The sequence below is a fragment of the Notamacropus eugenii genome, chromosome 3, assembly GCF_028372415.1.
Source record: "Notamacropus eugenii isolate mMacEug1 chromosome 3, mMacEug1.pri_v2, whole genome shotgun sequence".
NCBI lineage: Eukaryota > Metazoa > Chordata > Mammalia > Diprotodontia > Macropodidae > Notamacropus > Notamacropus eugenii.
Window position 1 is genome coordinate 208,203,670 of NC_092874.1, and position 25,451 is coordinate 208,229,120.

General features: G+C 37.8%; 1 long non-coding RNA gene across 1 annotated transcript; it reads left to right on the forward strand.

Annotated features, from left to right (window-relative positions):
• The first annotated feature begins 3,426 nt into the window (after window positions 1-3,426).
• LOC140533852 (uncharacterized) lies at window positions 3,427-22,980 on the forward strand. The gene is made up of 3 exons (XR_011977081.1): window positions 3,427-3,571; window positions 13,730-14,027; window positions 16,420-22,980. It is a non-coding gene; the product is annotated as an uncharacterized lncRNA (long non-coding RNA).
• The last annotated feature ends 2,471 nt before the right edge of the window (window positions 22,981-25,451 follow it).

Here is a 25,451-nt window from a genome sequence, read left to right on the forward strand (position 1 = left end):
AACATGATATGCAGAGGCAGTATCTGCTTCAGAGAGTCTTAGTACAACCAATGGGCAGTCTCTTTTGGGCAGAGTTCATTGAGGTAAATATCTATTACTTTTCTTCCATCTGCTTTTTAGAAAGTGGAAGTAGCACTTTTATAGACAATAAGTGTTTATGATGAATAGTCTTAACTGAGTCCTTTGTACCCTCTGGAACTATTTTGTACACAGAAAAGTTCCCTAATGTCTCAACAACTATATGAGGGTTAATTTGCTATATTTCTGCTAACTTGTGTTTCTTAAACTCCAAAGTTTCTTCTTAGAATTCTATCTCTTGGTTGCTTTTGAAAATGGATTTGTGCATCATTTCTCTGCTGGGAAATTAAATTGGTTTCTGTTGATCATAATTTTCTGGTTGTAGGACAGTTTCAAATCTTCCAGGCTAGCCTCTGTGTGCAGGACAAAAGGCTTACTTAGATCTTTAAAGGCCGGCAACATCTGCATGTGTGATACTATTGGCCATGTCTTTGAAGACTTGTTCGCATTCACCTGGATTTCAATTTCCAAATGGCTTTGCAGACTTTAAGATGATTTCGTGTTTCTTTAAAAGGTATCTAACTTATGAATTAGAAAATGATTAATAAATCTAAATATTTGCATATCCAGACAAGGCTAGAAAATCTGAATTTTTCGTGAAGCTGTGAATCTATTAGAGATAATTTTTCTTTTAAAATATTTTAAATTTGACGCAGTAAGATGAACCGATTGTGTATGTTGCCTTTTGGCTCTTTTTTTTTAAATGATTCATTGTTACTTTTTTCTTTCTTCTTTCTATTTTGTTACTATCTTTCCTACAAACTATTTTTCAAAAAATTACCCCCTCCAATGAAACTTCTCTCTTGAAACAGAAGTACCTTCAAGTATATTAAATTTGTGTCTAAAATGTATATGTTTTAATTCTGAATCTATGCCAAGAGGTACATCATTATTCTGATTAAAGTTCTAAAGTGTTTCAAAAGTTATTATCCTCTACAATGTTGTGATTAAGACAAAAAGAGTACTCCTGGTTTTGCTCAATTCACTGTGCATCTGTTCATACATCTCTTCCCAGGTTTCTTTGAAGCTGTCTCTTTCATAATAATATTCTATTTCATTCCTATGCCATGACTTGTTCAGTCATTCCCCAAAAGGTCAATAGATCAATAAATACTTATTAAGTGTCTACTATGTGCCAGACACTGTACTAAGGGCTGAAGGTATGTTGAATTTCATCCCTAGAGAAAAGCCTTTTCATATCCTCTGACCATTATTCAATTGTACAGAGGCTTTATTTCTTACATATTTATATCAATTCCCAATTTATTATAGGTTTCAGTTCTTTCTTAGAGATATTGGTTTAAAAAAAGATTTTTTAAAAAACAGTTAATTGATCCTATTCTGTTGCTGTTGATCATCCTTTGTTTTCCAAGAGGACCAAGGATTTAAGAGTGACAGAGTTGCCAGTTTTCCCAGAGGATTTTGTCCAAAGAGTGTTATTGCCTCAGTAGTTTTGGCTTTATCAAATATTAGGCTACTATTTTCATTTGCTTCTCTAGAATGTGTTTCTAATCTGTTGTGTTCAAGTAATAGCAATTTAAATGGAAAGATCTTTCTCATTCATTAATAGGCACATGTGACCTGCTTAAATCACGTGGAAGCCTAAGTCATATGTGCTGGGAGGAGATGGCTGAACAGCTGAAAGAGGAAGGGTGGGGCAGAACTGGGAGGAAGTGAGGGTCAGGGGAGAGAGGATGCAGGCAGCCAGGCAGGCAGGCATGGCAAGGCTCAGGAATATGAGTACTGACTTGTGAGAACGGCCTGGCAGAGGTGAGGAGGCTTGGGAATGGCTTTGCCTGCTGCAGTGATCATGTTTATTAACTTCTTTGTCACCATGACAGAATTAGCTTTCTGGTTCTGGAATTTGGCTTGCTGTGTCTAAGTAAATATTTTTTTTCTACCTTCTATATGGAGAGTCTTTTATACTTTGCACTTGAAAACTATGCTGGCATATTCATAGTCACCACCAGTGCTGTGAATATTGACTTGATGACACAACTCATTAACTTTTCTTTTCTCTTTCAACCATTATCAAATTGTTTTTGATGTTTACTGCTTTGTACGAGAGTATGAGGTCTAGTACTAGTAAACTCCACTCCTCACTTCCTTTCAAATTTTCTTTTCAGATTCTTGGTTTTTTTCTTTCTCATGAATTTTTTTTTTATTTTTTAAGCTCCACAAAGTAATCCTTTGGTTGTTTGATTGATGTGGCACAGAATAAGAAAATTAATTTGGGTAGCATTGCCTTTTTTATTCTGTTAACATGACCTAATGAAGAGCAAAGATTATCTCTTCATTTATTTATGTCTATATTTCTGCAAAGAAGTTTTATAGCCATAGTTATATAATTTTTGTATATCTTGATAGCTAGACTCCAACATATTTTATACATTCTATACATTTATAATTAGTATTGAATTTCTTTTCTAATCTGAACGAATCATAAAATTATAAATTTAGAACTGGAAGGTATCTTGGAGGTCATTTTGCACATCTAGACAAGGAAGAAGGCCTTTACCTTGCTCCTAGCTCAAAAACTAGATATGGTTAGTAATATTTTTATCAGTTCCTCAGTAGACTGCTCTGTCTTATTTGACAGTATCAGAATGAGTCAGATGTTTTGGACAAGAAGACCACTGCATCCTGCAAATGAATATGAGGATGTTTCCCTCTGGTTTTGTAAAGTCTTGAATGTTCCTAAATAATGGATGTATTTTCTTGTTTCTGACCACTCACATGCTCTTAATTACTATGAGAAATTAATACTGATTAAAAGATATTGCTCCCTATTTAAATTACTCTGAAAAGAATAGAAATTTTATTGACTGTCATTGTCCAAATCCATTAAATACAATGACACACAACTTCCTTCAGGTTTCATTTGATGTTAAGAATAATCTCTAAGCAAGAATAATTTAAAAATATATTATGATCATACTACTTTGCTAGAAATATTAATAAGAAACCTTCTTATCTTGACTTATAGAGAAAGTAAATAAAGATATTGTTGATTTCCTGCAATGGTGATTGCTGTCAGAACAACGGCTCTCCAAGACTGATTGGCTCTGAATTTCATCCTAGCTAAGGTGGTGGAATATGTATCTTAATAAGGAGAATAGGCTATACTCACATTCTTGATACATCTGAGCATATTCACAATTTATTTGTTTACATTAGAAAGCAGGAGATAAAATCCCAGGAAGACAGACAGTTGAGTTTTAAATCCTGTTATGATTTTATTTTTGTATTCCTTGATTATACCATTGAACCTGAATTTTTTATATTAACTATTGCGGTTCTTTGCCTCTATACGGTAATTGTAATTTGTATGATGTTGCTTGACTCCTTTTCTATTTGGATGCCAAAGGGTTTAATCTAGAACAAAGAAGAGGTATGTGCTGAAATGTCTGAAGTTTGAGATGTCCTTTGTTGTACTAATTAAAGAGAAGAAAGAGGATTGTTGAAACATGAAGTGAAAGTCAAAAATATAAAGGTAAATTTAAAAATCAAGAAAGACCTTATGCTTGGCAGCATTTTGTAGATTCTGACTTTAAAAGTTCATAGTTTTGATCAAGACAAATGGTTCTATGGGACAAATGCCCATGTGTTATCACACACTGTGGGGTATCAGAAGATACTAACAATTGTGTCAATGTGATTGACCTGTCCTGATAATTTATTTTGGGGGGCGTTATTGTGATTTGCAGTAACTTATTTACATATTGGAGGCCTTGAGCGGTAAATACTACTTGTTATACTCTAACATGATAAATGTATCTTTGACTCATTTTCTCTGTATTGACATTATATTCTATTCTTGATTTGTAATTTTATTTTTTTCATGTTTATTTCTTTATTTTTAGTTTTCAGCATTCATTTCCACAACATTTTGAGTTCCAAATATTCTTCCTATCTCTCTCCTCCACGCACCCCACAATGCTGTGTATTCTGATTACTCCTTCCCCCAACCTGCCCTCCTTCTATCACAACCCTTTCTTCTCTTATCCTCATCTTCTCTTGTCTTGTAGGGGAGGATAAATTTCTATACCCCATTACCTCTATTTTTTATTTGCCAGTTGTATAAAAAACAATTCTCAACATTTGCTCCTAAAACTTTGAGTTTCAACTTCTCTCCCTTCCTTCCTTCCCACCCATCTCCACTGAGAAGGAAAGCAATTCATTGTAGGCTATATATGTTCAATTTTGCAAATGACTTCCCTAATAGTCATGTTGTGTAAGACTAACGATGTTTCCCTCCATCCTATCCTGCCCCTTGTTTATTCTATTCTATCTTTTGATCTTGTCCCTCTCCAAAAGTGTTTACTTCTAATTACTCCCTCCTTCCATTTGCCCTCCCTTCTATTATCCCCTCACCCCACTTCTTCCCTTCTGCCGTACTTTCCTGTAGTGTAAGATAGATTTTCATACCAAATTGAGTGTGCATGTTATTCCCTCCTTAAGTCAATGTGATAAGAGTAAGTTTCACTTTTTCCCTCTCACCTCTCCCATTACCCCCCACTGAAAAAAGCTTTTTCTTGCCTCTTTTATGAGAGATAATTTGCTCCATTCCATTTCTCTCTTTCTCCTCCCAGTACATTCCTCTCTCACCCCTTAATTTTATTTTTTTTAGATCCCTCCCTATTCAACCCTCCTTATTCTCTCTGTCTATGTATGTATTTATATACGTGTGTGTGTGTGTGTGTGTGTGTGTGTGTGTGTGTAATCCCTCCAATATCCAAATACTGAGAAAAGTTTCAAGAGTTACAAATATTATCTTTCCATGTAGGAATATAAACAGCGCAACTTTAGTAAGTCCCTTATGATTTGTCTTTCCTGTCTACCTTTTCATGCTTCTCTTGATTCTAGTGTGTGAAAGTCAAACTTTTAATTCAGCTCTGGTCTTTTCATCAAGAATACTTAAAAGTCCTCTATTTCATTGAATGACCATTTTTTCCCCTGAAGTATTATACTTGGTTTGCTGGATAGGTGATTTTTGATTTTAATCTTAATTCCTTTGACTTCTGGAATATTGTATTCCAAGCCTTTGGATTCCTTAGTGTAGAAGCTCCTAAATAGTGTATTATCCTGATTGTATTTCCACAATACTTGAATTGTTTCTTTCTAGTTTCTTTTTTTTTTTAGTCTTATTTATTTATTTGTTTGTTTAAGTTTTCAACTTTCATTTCCATAAAATTTTGGGTTCCAAATTTTCTTCCCATTTCTCCCCTCCCCCCCACCCCAAACCACCAAGCATTCTAACTACCCCTATCACCAATCTGTCCTCCCTTCTAACATCTCTCCCTTCCCTTATCCCTATATTCTCTTTGTCCTGAAGGGCAAAATAAATTTCTATACCCCCTTACCTGTATTTCTTATTTCCTAGTTGCAAGAACAATACTCAACAGTTGTTCCTAAGACTTTGAGTTCCAGCTTCTCTTCCCCCACCCATTCCCTTTGGGAAAGCAAGCAACTGAATATAGGCCATATCTGTGTAGTTTTGCAAATGACTTCCATAATAGTTGTGCTGTGTAAGACTAACTATATTTCCCTCCCTCCTTTCCTGCCCCCTGTTTCTTCTATTCTCTCTTTTGATCCTATCCCTCCCCAAGAGTGCTCCCTCCTCCCACTGCCCTCCCTTCCATTATCCCCCCACCCTGCTTCTCCCCTTCTCCCCTACTATCCTGTATTGTAAGATAGGTAGGTTTTCATACCAAAACGAGTGTGTGTTTTATTCCTTCCTTCAGTCGAATGTGATGAGAGTAAGCTTCTTTTTTTTCTCTCACCTCCCCCCCCTTTTCCCTCCACTGAAAAGTCTTTTCCTTGCCTGTTTTATGATATATAATTTGTCCGATTGCATTTCTCCCTTTCTCCTCCCAATATATTCTCTCTCACTGCTTAATTTCATTGCTTTAAAATATGATCCCATCCTATTCAATTTACCCCCTGCTCTGTGTGTTTGTGTGTGGGTGTGTAATCCCACCAACCAGCCAGATTTTGAAAAACGTTCCAAGAGTTATAAATATTGTCTTTCCCTGTAGGAATGTATATAGTTCAACCTTAGTAAGTCCTTATGACTTTGCTTTGCTGTTTACTTTTTCATGCTTCTCTTCATTCTTGTGTTTGAAAGTCATGTTTTCTTTTCAGCTCTGGTCTTTTCATCAAGAATGCTTGAAAGTCCTCTATTTCATTCAAATTTCATTTTTCCCCCCTGAAATATTATACTCAGTTTTGCTGGGTAGGTGATTCTTGCTTTTAGTCCTAGTTCCTTTGACTTCTGGAATATAGTATTCCACACCCTTCGATCCCGTAGTATAGAAGCTGCTATATCTTCTGTTATCCTGATTGTATTTCCACAATACTTGAATTATTTCTTTCTAGCTGCTTGAAATATTTTCTTCTTGACCTGGGAACTCTGGAATTTGGCCACAATATTCATAGGAGTTTCTCTTTTTGGATCTCTTTCAGGAGATGATTGGTGTATTCTTTCAATATTGATTTTGCCCTCTGGTTCTAGAATATCAGGGTACTTTTCTGTGATAATTTCATGAAAGATGATGTCTAGGCTCTTTTTTTGATCCCAGCTTTCAGGTAGTCCCATAATTTTTAAATTGTCTCTCCTGGATCTATTTTCCAGGTCAGTTGTTTTTCCAATGAGATATTTCACATTATCTTCCATTTTTTCATTCTTTTGGTTTTGTTTTGTGATTTCTTGGTTTCTCATAAAGTCATTAGCCTCCATCTGTTCCATTCCAAATTTTAAACAACTATTTTCTTCAGTGAGCTTTTGAACCTCCTTTTCCATTTGGCTAATTCTGCTTTTAAAATCATTCTACTTCTCATTGGCTTTTTGAACCACTTTTTTCAATTGAGTAAGCCTATTTTTAAAGGTGTTATTTTCTTCAGCATCTTTTTGGGTCTCTTTAGCAAGGTGTTGACCTGGTTTTCGTTCTTTTCTTGCATCTCTCTCATTTCTCTTCCCAATTTTTCCTCCACCTCTCTTACCTGATTTTCAAAGTCTTTTTTGAGCTCTTCCATGACCTGAGCCCATTGAATATTTATTTTGGATGTTTTGGATACAGAAGCCTTGAGTTTTATGTCTTTCTCTGATGGTAGGCATTATTCTTCCTCATCTGAAAGGATGGGAGAAGATATCTGTTCACCAAGAAAGTAACCATCTATAATCTTATTTTTTTTCCCTTTTTTGGGCATTTTTTCCAACCAGTTCCTTGACTTTTGTGTCCTTTGTCAAGAGTAGGGTATACTCTGGGAATCTGTAAGATCTCAGTTCCTCCAAGGTGCCACAATCAAGTGTGCACTGTTCTGGACACATAGAGGGATTTTTGTGCCCAGAATCTTAGCATTTACCTCTCCACAGCCACCTGGCCTTCAGTTCCACCAAGTCAGCATTGGGGACTGATTTTCAGATAAGCTGGAGGGGCAGGACCACCATTCAGTGGGATACAAAGACCACCTCCTCCAGGGCCTCCAGTCAGGCCTGAGGCAAGACTCATCTCCTCCTTGCCCCCAGGGGGTTTTATGCTCCAACAGTGGAAGCTGCTGCTGCACCTACCGATATGGCCTCTGCAGTGCATTTAGTGTTGGCCTCTGTAGAAGCTGCTTAATGCCAAAGCTATGGAAGGCCCTTCTCCCTTCCTGGCCAGCTGAGAAAACCCTGTCACTGACCTTTGGTACCTGTGGGTTTAGGGATCTGTGAAATCACTGCTGCTGGGACTGGGGATCCCACAACTGGAGATTCCTCACCTGAAGGCTGTTCGCCAGCCACATGGCCAAGGCTGGGCTGGGCTCTTCTCTGCATTTGGTGCAACAGACATTTTCCTTGGGCCTTTTGGGTCACCCTGGGCTGGAAATTTCCACTCTGTTGTTCTTCACTTCTGCTGCTCCAGAATTTGTTGAGAGTCCCTCTCTACAGGTATTTTATGGGCTGTTTGGGGAGACGCTGCATATGTGTGTCTTTCTTCTCTGCCATCTTCTCTTTCTGGCTTTTTGCAATATTTTCTCCTTGACCTGGAACTCTGGAATTTGATTGTAACATTCTTAGGAATTTCTCTTTTCAGATCTCTTTCAGGAGGTGATCTGTGGATTCTTTCAATATTTATTTTGTCATCTGATTCTAGAATATCAGGGCAGATTTTTTTGATAATTTCGTGAAAGATGTTGTCTAGACTCATTTTTTTAAATCATGACTTCCAGGTAGTCCCATAATTTTTAAATTGTCTCTCCTGGAGCTATTTTCCTTGTAAGTTGTTTTTCCAATGAGATATTTCACATTATTTTCTATTTTTTCATTCTTTTGGTTTTATTTTGTAATTTCTTGGTTTGTCATAATGTCATTGACTTCCATCTTCTTCATTCCAGTTTTTAAAGAAATATTTTCTTCAATGAGCTTTTGAATCTCCTTTTCCATTTGAGTAATTCTGCTTTTAAAAGCACTGTTTTTCTCATTGGCTTTTTGGACCTCTTTTGCCAATTGAATTAGCCTATTTTTAAGGTGTTATTTCCTTCACCATTTCTGGGCTTTCCTTTAGCAAGCTGTTGATTTGCTTTTCATGATTTTCTTGCATCACTCTCATTTCCCTTCCCAATTTTTCCTCCACCTCTCTTACTTGGTTTTCAAAATCCTATCTGAGCTCTGCTGTGGCCTGAGACCACTGCATGTTTATTTTGGCATTTTTGGGTGCAGAAGCCTTGAGTTTTATGTCTTCCTCTGTTGGTACCTATTCTTCTTCCTCATCTGAAGGGATGGAAGAAAATACCTGTTCACCAAGAAAGTACCTTACTACAATCTAACTTTCACCCCCTTTTGGGACTTTTCCCAGTCAGTTACTTGACTTTTGAGTCCTTTGTGAAGAGGAGGGTATACTCTAGGGACCTGTAAGTTCTCAGTTCATCCAAGGTGGCACAATGAAGGGAGAGGAGTTTACTCCTCTTCTGGCCTGTGTTCTTATCTGTGAGCACCTGCAGGCCCTCTGTGCTGCCCAGGATCTTCCAGTAGAGTTCCCTCTCCAGAGCCTCAAGTACCTCCACCATGCCAGCACTCTTCCTTACCCCAGGACAGTCACTCAGGGCTGAGATACAGATCAGCCACTCAGTTCCCCAATGGCCTTTAGGCTAAGGGCTCCCCAAATGGATGCTGCCACAGCAGTTGCTGCTGCCAGCAGGGCCAGACCGTATTCCCTTCTTACCCAGGTGGGAGAGCTTTGCCACTGACCTTTGAAACTGTCTTTGGCATTTGTAGTTTGAGGGATCTGGGAACCGTAGCCGTTGTCCAGAGATTCTGCCCCAGAGGCCTGCTCTTGTCCTGTCCCTGCCCGTACCTTGAAGCCAAGGCAGGACTGGGATTCATGGGCTGTGCTTGCCCACCACACTGGTGTGGTGGACCTTGGCTGTCAGCCTTCCATACTACCTCAGCCTGAAAATCTCTTTCACTCTGTCATTTTGTGGCTTCTGCTGCTCTAGGATTTGTTTAGAGTCCTTTCTTACAGGTATTTCGTGGGCTATGTGTGTGTGTAGGAGCTTCTACAGGTCCATCTTTCCACTCTGACATCTTGGATCTGACACCCCACCTTGATTTGTAATTTTAATGCAAACTTTGAAGTATGAGAGAATTTCTTGCCCTTTCTAAAAGATTTCTTATGATTATATTTAAGCCTTGTTTTTTTTTGTGCCAAACTAGGACACAGTTGGCAGAGAGATTTATTAGATGACTTTATTGTTTATCATTATTTATTTGTGTGTTTACTATTATTAGACTATTGGTCGCTTTTGTCTCCTAGATCCTTACTTTCTCCTCTTTGTGTTGTTATGACTCTTCTCTTCCTTGATTCTCTTCCTACCTATGTAAGTATTTCATTTAATTCTCCTTTGTTGAATCTTCCTTAATATGAAACTCGCTTTTAGTGAGAAGAAGTTTGTTAACTTACAACGAGCAATCCTGTTTTGTTTTAAGCTTTCATTTTGTGACTTAGATATTGTGTAAACTCTTTCTCTATAGTAGGATAAGCACTGAGTGAACTAGTTTGTCAAGTGCGTGTGTGTATCTCCCATATTTGATAAACAACTACTAAAAAACAAGTTTATATTGCCTAAATTTGTTCAACTTCTAATGATGTGTGTCCCTCTAAACTTGGTAAACAACATTTGTTCATGTTTATGCATCTGTATGTGTCCCGAATCTGATATACAACTGATAAATATTTGATAATGATAAATATTTGATAATGTATTTGATTAAGCATAAGCTTTGATTATGATTTTCTTTTTAAAAAAGTATTAGAAATTTATTTCTTTTCAGTTTTCAACGTTCATTTTCACAAGATTTTGAGTCCCAAATTTTCTCCCGATCTCCTCCCTGCTCCCACCCCAAGACACCATGCATTCTGATTACCTCTTCCCCCAATCTACCCTCTCCTCCATAACACCCCTGTCTTCTCTTACCCCTATCTCCTCTATTTTCTTGTAGGGCAAGATAGATTTCTAAACCCCATTGCCTGTATTTCTTATTTCACAGTTGCATGTAAACATTATTTTAATATTCGTTTTTAAAACTTTGAGTTCCAACTTCTCTACCTTCCTCCCTCCCCACCCATCTTCACTGAGAAGGCCAGCAATTCAATATGGGTTATACATGTCTAGTTATGCAAAAGACTTCCATAAAAGTCATGTTGTGAAAGACTAACTACATTTCCCTACATCCTATCCTGCTCCCATTTATTCTTTTCCATCTTTTGTCCTACTATCTCCCCAAAAGTGTTTACTTCTAATTACCCCCTCCTCTCATTTGCCCTTCCTTCCATCACCACATCCCACCTATCCCTGTCTCCCCTACTCTCCTGTAGTGTAAGATAGATTTTCATACCAAATTGAGTGTGCATGTTATTCTCTCCTTAGGCCAGATATGATGAGAGTAAGCTTCATTTTTCCCCTATCACCTACCCCTTTTCCCCTTCATTGAACAAACTTTTTCTTACCTCTTTTATGAGAAATAATTTGCCCCATTCCATTTCTCCCTTTCTCCTCCCAATACATTCTTCTCTCACCTCTTAATTTTATTTTATTTTTCGATATCATCTCTTCCTATTCAACTCACCCTGTTCCCTCTCTTTGTATGTATATAATCCCTCTAACTACCTAAATATTGAGAAAAGTCTCAAGAATTTACAAATATTATCTTTCCATGTAGGAAAATAAACACTTGAACTTTATTAAGTCCCTTGTGATTTCCCTTTCTTGTTTACCTTTTCATGCTTCTCTTGATTCTTGTGTGTGAAAGTCAGATTTTCTATTCAGCTCTGGTCTTTTCATCATGAATACTTGAAAGTCCTCTATATCACTGAATGACCATTTTTTCCCTTGAAGTATTATACTCAGTTTGTTGGTTAGGTGATTCTTGGTATTAGTCCCATTTCCTTTGACTTCTGGAATATCCTATTCTAAGCCCTTCAATCCCTTGGTATAGAAGCTCCCAGACCCTGTGTTATTCTGATTGTATTTCCACAGTACTCGAATCATTTCTTTGTAGTTGCTTGCAATACTTTCTCCTTGACCTGGGAATCTTGATATTTGGCCACAATATTCCTAGGAGTTTCTCTTTTCAGGTCTCTTTCAGGAGGTTATTAGTGGTTTCCTTCAATATTTATTTTGCCTTTTGGTTCTAGAATATCAGGACAGTTTTCCTTGATAATCTCAAGAAAGATGATGTCTAGGCTCTTTTTTTGATTATGGCTTTTATGTAGTCCCATAATTTTTAAATTGGCTGTCCTGGATCTATTTTCCAGGTCAGTTGTTGTTCCAATGTGAGATATTTCACATTGTCTTCTATTTTTCCATTTTTTTGGTTTTGTTCTATAATTTCTTGGTTTATGAGATAGTCATTAGCTTCCCTCAGCACTCCTCTCATTTTTAATGGACTATTTTCTTCAGAGAGCTTTTGAATCTCCTTTTCCATTTGGCTGATTCTGCCTTTTAAAGCCTTCTTCTCCTCATTGGGTGTCTGGACATCTTTTTCCAACTGAGTTATCCTACTTTTAAAGGTGTTATTTTCTTCAGCATTTTTTTGGGTCTCCTTTAACAAGCTGTTGACTTGCTTTTCAAGCTCTTCCATGACCTGAGCCTATTGCATATTCATTTTGGAGGTACTGGATATCAATGTGTTGACTTCTTCTGACAGTATGCATTGTTCTTCCTCATCTGAAAGGATGGAAGGAAATACTTGTTCACCAAGAAAGTAACCTTCTGTGGTCTTATATTTTTTCCCTTTTGTGGGCATTTTCACAGCCAATTGCTTGACTTCTGAATCCTTTGTCAAGAGGAACATCCTAGTGCTCTTCCTCACCCCAGGACCGTACTCAGGGCTGAGATTCAGATCAGCTGCTGAATTCCCACAGGGACTTTAAGCTGAGCCATTCCCACAATGGTGGCTGCTGCCTGACTTGGGCAGCACCATGCAGCCCTGCTGCTTCACTGTTTCTCCTGCCACCACTGCCTGGGGCCTGTGCTGGAGGGGAACCCTGCTGCCCTCTTGCCCAACTTGCAAAACTCTCTCCCTGACCTTTGAAGTTTTCTTTGGCACTTGTGGCTTGAGGGATCTGAGATCCTCCCTGCTGTGGATTCTGCCCAGGATGATTGTTCTGGTCTTGTTCCTCCCAGTGATGCATGGCCAGGGCTGGGCTCTGCTCTGCTCAGCGTCTCATGGGATAGACCTTTCCTGTTGGCCTTCCAGGTTACCTTTGGCTGCAGATATCTTTCACTCTGTCATTCTGTGGCTTCTGCTTCTGCTACTCTGGAATTTGTTGAGAGTCATTTTTTACAGGTATTTTATGGGATGTGGGGGAAGAGCTATGGTATATGCATCTTTCTACTCTGCCATCTTGGCTCTGCCCCCTTGTCAAGGTAATTCTGTGCTTCCAGTGGGGCTGTGGGGTGTACTGTCATCCTTGACCATGTATTATAATATTTTCAACTATTATAATTTAAGAAATCATAAACTTCCAAGTTTTATATCTGTTTAATAGGAATTTTCAGTTATAATTGTTTTGCTGTCATTTATAGAATTTGTGCAATTGCTTATTAAGTTATTTGAGGTTACTCTTTTAATACTAAAATACAAAATTGTTTATTGATTACTGTTTATGGAAAATGGGGTATTGGGTGAAAACCTTATCCAGATTGGTTTTATCCATTCAGAACCGTTCTCCTGCAGGTATGGTGGTCAGAAGCCAGGGGCACCAGTACCATTCCCTCACTGAGGGGCATTTTGACTTTTCTTATTTTGAAAACCATGTGGGTGGGCAAGGTCATCAACCCCAGGAAAAGAATTTGTTTGGGTTATGGAGTTGCTAAACAATGAATCTGGCTTGCTCAGAAGTTGCAAATACATGTGCAATGGAGAGAATGGACTTCTAACAAGTGACTTTTTACAACATAGCAAGTTTAAATTGGAGAAGGAAAGATGTTAAATGGAATCCCTTATGTATAGGAATTTTGATAAATCTCTGTTGATCATTGCAAGTCCATGAGAATAAAACTAAATGTATTTAGCTCTAAACAGTGATTGGGGAAACTTTCTGTTTATGTAAAAAGCACATGGGACCATAATTAATTTTGTTTTGTGTGTGTTTGAATTTGAGTATAGGTGTCTGCACTAAATCACTATCAGAGAAATGCAACAAACTCATCAGAGGAAATTTGATACCGTACTGTTAACAGATGAAGATTTGCATTTGGGAAAATGTCAAGGGGACAATGTTAGTCTCCGTCTAGGATGGGATCCTCCTGGCTCAGTTTCCCTTGTGTTCTTTTGAAAAGGAATATTTTTCACCTGACTCTTCCTGAATCTGTCTACGAATTGGAACAGATACTGCATGACTGGGGAATTTTGACTCATATCTGAATTTAAACAGAGTCAAGGATATCTTATCCTGTCATATTTGGTATGTCACAAGTTCTTGCTTTTTTTTCCCCCTTTCATAGCAAATTTCAATGATCAGAGTAAGTGGTCAGTAATACAAATAAGCCCTTTTGTGTAATCTTGTATTGTGACATTAAACCTGTCAGACAGGTGAGTTGAGAGTCTGAAAAAATGTCCAGTGACACCAAGATCCTTCTCCCCAGTACCGGAGAGCTCAAGGCTTCACCCTACATCCAACCCCTTGAAAACTGCTGATGAGACAGAGCAGTCCAGAGACAAAGTACCAGCAATCAAGTTCCTGCTCATTTAAGTTATTTCATTATGAGGAACAGATTTGCAAATCAGGATCTCTTCTGATCAGAATTTCACTTCACTGTAGTGAAGGCAGAGATCATGTATGTCAATCACAAGTGCGAAGGGAATGGCGAAGGTAGATGACAAAAAATCATTTCCTGAGCCTGAGGGATTTCCCAGGACAAGCACAATAATCACCACACAGGTGTTCTCTAGTTCTGTGGGAACAGTATTGTTTCATGTCCTTGGGGGTCGCTACTTGGTGGAACATGAGATCAGAGTTCTGTGATGGGAATGGTTCTATAGTTTTCAATCTGCTTCACTTAATAAGCACAAAAAAGTAGTGATGGTGAGAGCATTGTCAAGGGTTTGAATCATCATCTCCAGCAGCATTTTTTAAGCTTCTGACTCACAAGTGAGAAGAGACAATTATAAGAAACCCAAATTATTGGTATATTCATTGCACATATCATATAGAATAATACAAAAACCATAATTCCCTTCATAGTCCTAAGATGAAGGAAGACTGGGAAAGGATTCTTGCAGGAGGTATGACTTTCTCTCCTCTCTTTGGTAGTGAAAGCTCTTTACAACCTGTTTTCAACCTATTTTCCACTCTTTTACACATTGCTTCCCTTATGTAGTCTGTGATTAGCAAAATAGATGTTGTTACTGTCCCTCAGTTTAAATTGGGTCTCAGACACTCAGTAGCTATGTGACCCTGGGCAAGTCACTGAATCCTGTTTTCCTCATCTGTAAAATGAGCTAGAGAAGGAAATAGCAAACTACTCCAGTGGTTTTCTTTGCCAAAATAACCCCAGATGGGGTCAGGAAGAGTTGAAAACAACTCAGCCACAACTACAGCACTCTCCCTCATGCAGCACTCTTTTATCTTGTTGCTTTTGCATTGGCTGTTCCCCATGCCTGGAATGCATTCCTTCCTCATCTTAGACTTTTGAAAACCATAATTTCCTTTCAGACTCAATTCAAGTCATCTGATACATGTAGTCTTTCTTGATTCCCTCAGTGCCTCCTCCAACTGACTAACATCTATTTAACACACACGGACACACACACACAAATTATATATGCTCATATACCTATACATAGATGCATGTGTGTATATAAATATGTGTATGTGCGTATATACGTACATATTGCATATCTCTATATATTCCTATTGACTTCCTCCAATAGAATCCAAGTTCTTGTGGGTGTGAACTGTTTCATTTTTCCCTTTAAACCTAGCCCCTAATAGTAGGTGCTACACAGTAGATATTTAGTAAATTCTTGTTTGACTGACTGAATCATTACACTGCCAAGTTAAATTAGAGATGTACTTAACTCTTTGTAAAATGAGACTTGTTGTATATGTCCATTAAAAAAAACTCTTTTGTATGAGTATAGGTCAGATTTGCCTCTTTTGTCCCTTTGACCTTGACATCACTATATTGAATTTTGAATATGAATTTTATCTTTCTCCCCTGTTTGCTTATTAACTTGCTTTAATCTCTTTGTATTATGGATCATGTTGCTTCATATAGCCCATGTCATCGTTCATTAAGAGAGCACATATTCAGAAAATTTTTAGCATGGTTGTATAATGGTGCTACTTTTATTATCCCATTTTTTTAACTCTTTAATACTGTAATGGGATGAGGTAGAGCTGACCCCTCTCCATCGCAGGATGCCTCACTGAGAGCCTGCCTAGATAACCTGGGAGCTTTTCAGTAGGGTTGGAACTTGATGGATTTCAGGAGGAAGGGTCTCATCTTTGTTGGCAACGTGGCAGTTCTTTCTCCAGTTCTGGATGTCCAGTGGAGAAGACACCCATATAAGGAATAATGTTAGGTGATAGGTCCAATGTATAGGCTTAGGAATGTTCACGTAATTAAGACTATATATGCATGTGAGCTAGCTGGAATAAATGGAGTTCTCACCACCATGTCTCCTGCCTCATTTCATTACTCACTAGATCAAGGCCTCTTGTTGGACAAGAGCCTTGGGTCAGGGTTTAGGGATCCCCAAAATGGTCTAGGGGACCCCAACAACTGGTAGCCATACACGGGGTGGAAAAAATCTGTGGAACACAGAGCAGGGCCAAACGTGTTGTCCTTTAGCAGGGGAAAAGACACACCTGTGTACCCTGAGGAGCCTTGGACCGGGACCAGTCCGAAACGAATTTTGGTGCACTCAACCTCAGGAGGACAAGGAAAGGAAGACAGCAATCTGTGAGTAACCTGTTCATTGAGCAGTGAAGTAAGAAGGAAAAGAAATCTTACTATGGGGCTACTAGAATCAATAGAGATGGCCTACAGAGAAACTTTTGTTAAGATAATTTACAAATCAGCCAAGACACAGGGGGTCGTCATTCAATTGAAAGTGATGAGGGAGTTCTTAAAGGAAGTAGACAAAATTTGTCCCTGGACAAAACAGAGACCTCCAGTCTCTATAAGCTCATGGAAAGTTGTAAGAGAACAATTAACTAGCTATGAATCAGAAAATACTGGGGATCTGGAGCCAACAAGTTTAAAATCACTCTTGAAGGAGATTACTTACTGTGGAGATTTGAATCTCACAAAGTATGTTTGGAACTAAGTAAAAGAAATCAAGCCATAGGTCTACTTTGTGCAGAGGATTTCTTACCACCTTTTCTCAGTTTGTGAATTTTTTTTTTGTCTGTATATGTGTTCAGTCTTTGCATGTTCTGTGTGTGTGTGTTTGTGAGTTATTACGGCCAGCTCCATTGTAGCTGGAATTTGGAATGTTATCTCTTTTCCATCCCCCTTATCCCTTCTCTCTGATGGCTGCAGCATCAGGGAGGAGAATGGGAGAGAGAAAGTGAGAACCTAATCTTATATCATTTAGTTTATATGATTGCTGAATGCAGTTTTAGATAAGAAATGCAAGGAAATAATGTATGTGTAGTTTTAAAGGGGCTTTAATCAAAGCCCACTAGGAGTACAACATGGGTATGAAGTTTAAGGAAAGCATAAAAGTTTTGGAATTTACTGGAAAGTTGTTGGTAAAATTCTCTCTCTCTTTCTACCTTCTAACCCTGGCCAGGTTGTGAAGGTGGAGAGAAAGACAAGAAGAAATTGGGGAAATTTTTTCCCTCATATGAGAAAGGCAGATTGAATATCATTTTAATTATCTCATGCCTCACCTAAAAGAGAAAAGTTTTTGTGTATGGGATACAACTAAAAGGTAGTTATTCTGGTCATATTTTAAGTGAAACATGTCACTCCTAATTGGATGTTTAAGACAGGTCAGAATTTATTGTATTATTTGGCACTAAGGCAAATTGAGAAAATGCATAAATCTGAAAATGAAAAAAGACACCTCAGAGATAAAGCTTTGAATTCCCAAGTGGAAAGGAGGGACTAGGCGCCACTGGACTTTGTTCCAGAGTCTCCCTCACTTCCACTTGCAGTTTTACAACTTTCTCTTTCAAAAACATTTTTAAGGAGTAGACATAGACGTGAAATTTTCTTGAGTAAAAATTAGAACCATTGTGATTTTTATTTTACTCTGTAATCCAGAAATGGTGTTAGAGAAAGCAATTTGTAATCTGAATCTTGTTGAAGCTAAAAGATGTTGGAAAAATTGTGTGTAGCCCTTTATGTTATTTAAAAATTTTATCAGTCCTACTAACCTTATCTTATAATGTTTCATAATTGCCATTTAGAAAACCAGGTATTTTCATCTTTGCCTGTTTAAGAAGTTACAGCTAAAATAATTTGGTTATTAGTTGTAAGATTGTTAACTAAGTTTTTGAAGTTGCTGTTTTAATGCTAAACCTAAAATTGTTAATTGATTACTGTGTTTGGAAAGAAATGAATGGAGTAAAAATTTTATCTAGACTGGTTCTGCCCATTCAGAACAGTCCTCCTGTATGTTTGGGGGTTGGCAGGCATGGGATCCATGCCAATTCCTTTTATTTTGTAAAACTGCCAAGGCCCTTTTCATGTGGACAAGGTCATCAGTCCTAAGAAAGAAAATTGTTTGGCTTACATAATTCATAAACAATGAATGTGACTTGCTCAAAAGTTGTAATAGATAGAAGAGATTTTTAACAATTGCTTTTATATCAGAGCAAGTTTTAAATTTGAGAAGGAAGGATCTTAAATGGAATCTCTTATGTATGTGAGTCCTGTTAATCCTCATTGCTTATTGCAACTCCATGGGAATACAAATAACTGTAGTTGGCTTTAAGTTGTGATTAGTGAAATTTGCTGTTTAAGGTAAAAGCATTTGGGACCATAAATATTTTTGTTTAAGTTTGAATTTGGGTATAGTTGTCTGCATTAAATCAGTATCTGAGAAAATATGCCACAAGTTACTCAGAGGGACTGTGATCCTGCATCCTGCACTGTTATCAGGTGAAATTTGCATCTGGAGAGGAAACACCGAGGGGACAATTCTAGACTCAATCTAGGATGGGATCCTCCCGGTCAGTTTCCCCATTATGTCTTTTTATAAAGGAATGTTTCCCACCTGACTATTCCTGAGTCTGGCTATAACACAGATACTGCATGACTGGAAAAATTCACTGCTATCTGAATTCAAACAGAGTCAAAGATGTTTTATCCTATCATATTTGCTATATCACATGTCCCTATTTTTTCCTTCTATAGCAAACTTCTATGATTAATTACAAGTAATCAGTATAACATGTGAGCCCTTTTGTGTAATCTTCTGGAAAACTTAATATTACTTTTATCTGAAATTGGAACATGTTCAGAAATTTATGTAAATGACTTAAGACTCACCTTAAGATGTCCCTATTGTTTAAAGCAGTAATTTTTTTTCTGTAATCAGTCTCTTACTGTTACCAATGTAAGATTCTATTATGCACTTTTATTAAAGCATTTTGTGATACCTAGGAATTCTGGAATACCTAAGAATTTGGTTTGTTATAATACTTTGGGAATTCATATTCCTTAGGATATTTTTATACCAACTAAGTTTTAATAAATTTTAATTTTAAAAAGTTTATTTTTGCTTCAAAGTGAAAAGACAACTATCATTTCAAAAGGTTTCACCTAATCTTTTGAAAAGTTTAGTAACTCTCTAAACCCTATGATAAAATTTCAACTGTTTTAAAAAAGAATAAGGAATATTTTTAGAAGAAATTTTTTTCAAAATAAGGCTAAAGCCTATTAAAATGTTCATTTTCAAGGTAATGTATTGCTACTTAATATGTAATGATCTATAAAGCAGAAAAGATCTTGCTGTTTTGATAAGCAAAAGTTAAAATTAATGTGTGAACTTATTAACAACTTAATTTCTAAAGTTTTTTCTTCCAGAGTGAATATAATCAGAAAAAGATAAACAAGCTGATGAAACAATGATGAACATCTATTCAGTTGTGAGATTCAACATAGAAATCTCTTTTGTTTAAGACAATACAGCTATGCTGGTGAACAGTAATAACTTATGCACTATCTTATCTATGGTAGAAATATAAAGGAATATGAAGCAGTCTGAATGATCAGTTCTAGAGATTTGGAAAGCTAAATAAAAGCTTGATCAAAATATATAGAAAGCAGATAAGGAGGTTGGGGACAAATGGGAATCATCCAAGCCCCTCCTATCCTAGATAGTTACTAAGTATGTCAAGAGAGTGTGAGGATGTCTGACAGTATTGTCACACCTACCTCACTTCTAGTTATTTTATTCTTACTCCTTTTTGGTTCTCGTTTGTTTAATCTTTGTGCCAGATTTGTGTCTCCTAGGTTTCTTTGTCCAAGACCATCACCTATCACCTCTGAATCGCCAAGTTCCTCCTATTGGTTAAAGACCCAACCCCTCCAATGTTGGGACCCTGTGAGGCAGGGTCAGCTCTATGTCCAGTCTCAGCAGGAAGCAGTTTCAGAAGCCAAGACCTTCATCCCTTATCCCAAAAATGTGTTGGGTCCCATCAGTTTAAAGGGGGACAGGGTGGGGTGCTTGAGTGCATGTACTTGGGCCCCAGTTCTAATATTGCATTTCTCTTTATAAATCTTTCATATTTTGGGAATACCATATAACCCTACGAGTCAGGCAATAGTAGAGAGGAAGAATAAAACTCTCAACGTGTTCCTTCAAAAACAAAAAGGGGGAATTACACAAGGCCCTCAGGCATCTCTCAATTTGGCCTTATACACATTAAATTATTTAAAATTCGATGATAAGAATCTTTCAGCAGCCATGAAATATGCTATTGCTATAAAAACATCAAGAGGAACTTCACTTCTAGAAAAAACACAAATAGAGAATGAAGGAAAACAGGCAATGTGGTGTGATGCAGAAGGACAATGGCATGGTCTGGGGAAAATAATCATACGGGGAAAGGGTTATGCTTATATTTCCACAGGAAAAGAGAAAGAACAGTGGGTCCCAGTACGCAGGCTTCAGCTGACAGAAGAAAGAGACAACGGGAAGAAAATCACAGGGCAAGGGACTGAGAGCAGCAAAGCGGAGAAAGAAGCTGGAAGAACAAATAAGGAGTCTTTGTCATCAAAATGAGGAGGTTGATTCTGTTTCTCTTACTGACTCTTGGGGTCGGAGGACATTCAACTCTGACCCAGGAGATAAGTGGGAATGCACATCACTGGATGTTCATCCCAAATCCTCCGTGGGTGAGGGTCATAAGATGGGGTGAAAAGATACCAACACCAGTATTACATGGCAGTTTGTCACACATGTTTGGGGGGTGAAGGCTTTGAATTTATAGGTAAATCAAATGGTTCACAGCCAAGAATGAACTTTACTGGATTGACTGCAGGATTACCACTCTGTCTTCAAAAGAAGGTTGATGGACGATGGATTGGCACTGCATGGGTTTTTAATGATATAGTGGCTGATATGACATGGTGTGTGAACATAACTCTGGGACATGAGACTTTGGGTTATCGAGGGGACTCTAGATTATTTCATCTATGGAGTTGGGTCATTGAGGGACAAGACATGGATCTAAAACGAGAAATAGGTTTGAGATACAGACCATATTGTACAAAAATGGATGGGGCACGAGACATGGGACAAAAACGAGAAATGATTTTAAGATCTGGACCACAACGCAGAAAGAGGAATGATCCTAATGTCTCCATTTATCATAATTATTCAGGTTTCGTACCATTTGAAAATTGTCAGTCACATCAATGTCAACAGACTGTGTTATTCGTAGAGCATTATAATGAGAGCCTTATTTCCTGTCACAACCTATCGTATTCTGGGCCAGATCGCTGTATCTCAGGATATCCTAGTCCTAGATATGTTACTGACAAGGGTTCTTATACAGTAGGGATTGAACGGGTGATTGCTGCTATTGGGGGACAGACAGTACAAGGTTTTGTAGGACCATCTATTATTGTAGGACCAAATGGTACTATATTTACAAACCATATTAGTCTTACAGCACGAGTGTGTTTAAAATCAGCTCATGCCTTTAAGTGGGATCGTGCAAGTCAGTCTACACTTGTGCCACATATGAATATGACAGGAATATTCAATTTAACTTGTCCGAATTGTTCGGTACATGAATGCATAGGGCCACAATTTGAAAAAGGAAGGTTTTACATCTTACTAGGCCAAAGTATGCACTCATGGCAGTGAAAACACAAGGATGGTATCGCACTGTGACTGACAATATTATGTCAGTATTAGATCAAAAGATAACAAGTTTGATGCGATTCAAAAGATGTATCTCATGTGTAGTGTTAGGTATAACCTTATTAGCTGAGCTAATTGTTAGTTCTACTGCTCTGGCAATGTCTGTCTCTAACATACAGAATAGTGTCCAAGAAGCAAGTGCTCTTCATGATCTCATGCGCAATGTCTCAGAAGGATTTCAACGTCAGGCTCAAATGGATAAGGAATTTTACAATGCTATTCATACTTTACAGAAAGCAATACAGTTTTTGGGAAATGAAGTTGCATATCTAGAATTACAATCAGAGTTACAATGTGATTATAGGTATAACACTTTTTGTCTTACTTCAAAACAATATAATGCAACTGAAATAGCATGGGAAAAGATTCGGGCTCAATTACAAGGTGTAGTCAATGATAATATGACCTCAGAGCTCCAACAATTGATTCAATTGACAGAATATATCAATCAGGCTTCCCATGAAGACCTACTTCCACAAAAAACTGCTCAACATATACTAGATTTTTTTCCAACATGCTGATCCCTGGCACTCACTAAAAACTTGGCTAATTTCATCGGGATCAGGATTACTAACATTGCTTATATTAGTTGCTATCATACCAATACTATTAAAATGGATATTGTTGACAATTCGTAATTCCCTCTTCTCCACTAAGCATACCATGTTGGCTATGAAAGAACAACTGTACCAAAACAAAAAGGGGAAGTTGTAATGGGACGAGGTACAGCCGACCCCTGTCCATTGCAGGATGCCACATGGAGACCCTGCCTAGATAACCTGGGGGTTTGTCAGTAGGGATGGAACTAGATGGATTTCAGGAGGAAGGGTCTCATCTTTGTTGGCAACATGGCAGTTCTTTGTCCAGTTTCGGATGTCCAATGGAGAAGACACCCATATAAGGAATAATGTTAGGTGATAGGTCCAATGTACAGGCTTAGGAATGTTCACGTAATTAAGACTATATATGCATGTGAGCTAGCTGGAATAAATGGAGTTCTCACCACCTTGTCTCCTGCCTCATTTCATTACTCACTAGATCAAGGCCTCTTGCTCGACAAGAGCCTTGGGTCAGGGTTTAGGGATCCCCAAAATGGTCTAGGGGACCCCAAAAGAATATCTTCTATGAGAAAGACCTTGAGAACCATGCTTGCCAAAATAGCCTGAAGGACCTATAGTTGAACTATTTCGACCTTTACATTATGCATTGGCCTGTGGGTTTTAAGATATAGTGTGATGATTAAGTTTATCATTCAGACTTAGTCTCTTTCCTGCCCCTAAGCAGAGGGGGTGGGTGGTACTCAGGTTTGCAACCTTTGAATGTATTTCAGAGGAGGCAATAAAATTTTGTTTTTTGGTAGTGTTCTCCCCTTCCTTAAATTACCTTCTGTTTCTATATTTGTTTGACTTCCTTTGTAGAAGGCAAGCTTTCTGATTCAATGGTATTTTAAAAACATATTCCCAGCACCTAGAATAATGTCTTGCAGATAGTACTAAATCCATATTTGTTGAATTGAACTAAGTTGTGTGGGAATACCTGAGGTTTATTTACTGTTTGGTCACCAATTAGCTTTGTGACCTCATACAGCTCTTTTAATCTCTCTGTGTCTCAGTTTCCTCATGTGAGGAAGGTCAAGATTTAGACTAGATGATCTCAAGATCTCTTCCACTTCTAACATTCTGTTATTTTCATCCTATAAGGTACACACTCCTTTCAAAAACCTGTCTAAAACTTAGATTATTCTTAGAGCTTACATGGTTAGAAACCAATAATATGCATTAGAAATACATCCCTCCTGGGAATAGCTACTGGTGCTACAGACAGTTTCTCTGATTTCTTTTCTTGCTTTGTTTCTTTTGTGATTTCACATGTTGAGCTTTGAAAAATCTTCTGAGGTTGTTGTGGGCAGAATCTCTGATACCTGCAATTAGAAATAACAGACTAATGTGAATCAGAAAGTCCTTATCAGTCCCTGAATGCTGAACAGCTTGTAGTCTTACAAATTTAATGAAAAGGACTTTAAATAGAAAAGGAAGAATAAAAACATTTTCATATTTGTCTGTCAAGCACAGAAATTAGCTAGAATTCAGAAAGAAGAGCAATTAAGACTCTCAAAAATTCACAGGAAGCAAAGGTCAAGAAATGCATCAGCAATGAAACCTGTGACTTCCAACATTCTTACAGAAAATTATGTTGCTGCTTATGTCTTTCAAACCCAATTTTGTTTTACTTCTATTCTCCTCCTCCTCTGCTCCTAGTTAGAGGTTTCAAAGAAAGTCCAAGCAGGCTCCCAGAGCCTACACCACATTAATACCCCTTGTCATCATCTCCTGCTCTTTCCTCCTTTACTCCAGTCTCATAAATTAAGATGATCTTTCTCCTAAACAAAGCCATCTCCTCTACAGTTGCCCTTCATTGTAACCTTGCCTTCCCTCTTGTTTTCTCAGCATATTTCTTCTCAGTCATCCCCCATTGTTCTGATCTTTAATCTCTCCCTACTTACTGGTTTCATCCTTGCTGCCTGCAAACACGTCCAGGTCTCACCATCTTTAAAAAACCTTGACGAGACCCTACCATCACCTCTGACTTTTACCTGATATTCTACTCCCCTTCACAACCAAACTATCACTTTGCTGCATTTTCATGGTGCAGGATTCTTCTTGTTTGCCTTCTACCTTTCTGAGCATTTCTCAGTCTCCTTTGCTACATCACCTTCTTTATCATATCCCTTAACTATGAGTTATATCAAGGCTCTGTGTTGGACCCTTATTTTTTCTCTGTACTCTTCTCACTTGATTACCTCATCAGCTTGTTCTATTGGCTCTACAACAACTAGAAAAAATGTGTGGAGGCTGTCGAAGGAAACATTTTTTTGTTGAAATGAGGAAAAATCTTCCTAACAATTGGAAATATGTAAAAGACCAATACTTATCTAAGGAGATAAAGTGTTTCCATTCATTGGAGATTTTCTAGTAACGAATGGATGATCTCTTGTTGGGGATATTGAAGCAGGGTTTCTTGTTTAGAAAGAATTTGAGAAAAATGGACCCTGAGGTTCATTCTAATTCTGAGATTTCGAGCTTGTGGAGAATTTTGAATACCAAGTTAAGGAATTTGTCTTTCTGTGTAGGAAATAAGACATTTGAAATATTGTGCAAATGGTGATAACCTGTTTTATGTACACATCAGCACATCAAAGATGTGTCAAGCTGTCAGTGTGGTTGCTCCTCCTCAGACATAGATCACTTTTTCTCTCTAAAATGGTCTGGCAGAGGTATATAACAAAAAAATTCTCCCTCTTGAACCAATCTGATGATAAGACTGTTTGCATTTTTGCTGAGAAAAGCAAGCCATAGCACAGTAGTGAACAGGCATGGTAAGATCCAAAGACTTTTAAAAAAAAATATATTTTTCAGTCTCAATATTCACTTCCACAAGAATTTGATTTCAAAATTTTTTCCCCATCTCTCCCCACCCCCTACCCCATGAAAACATG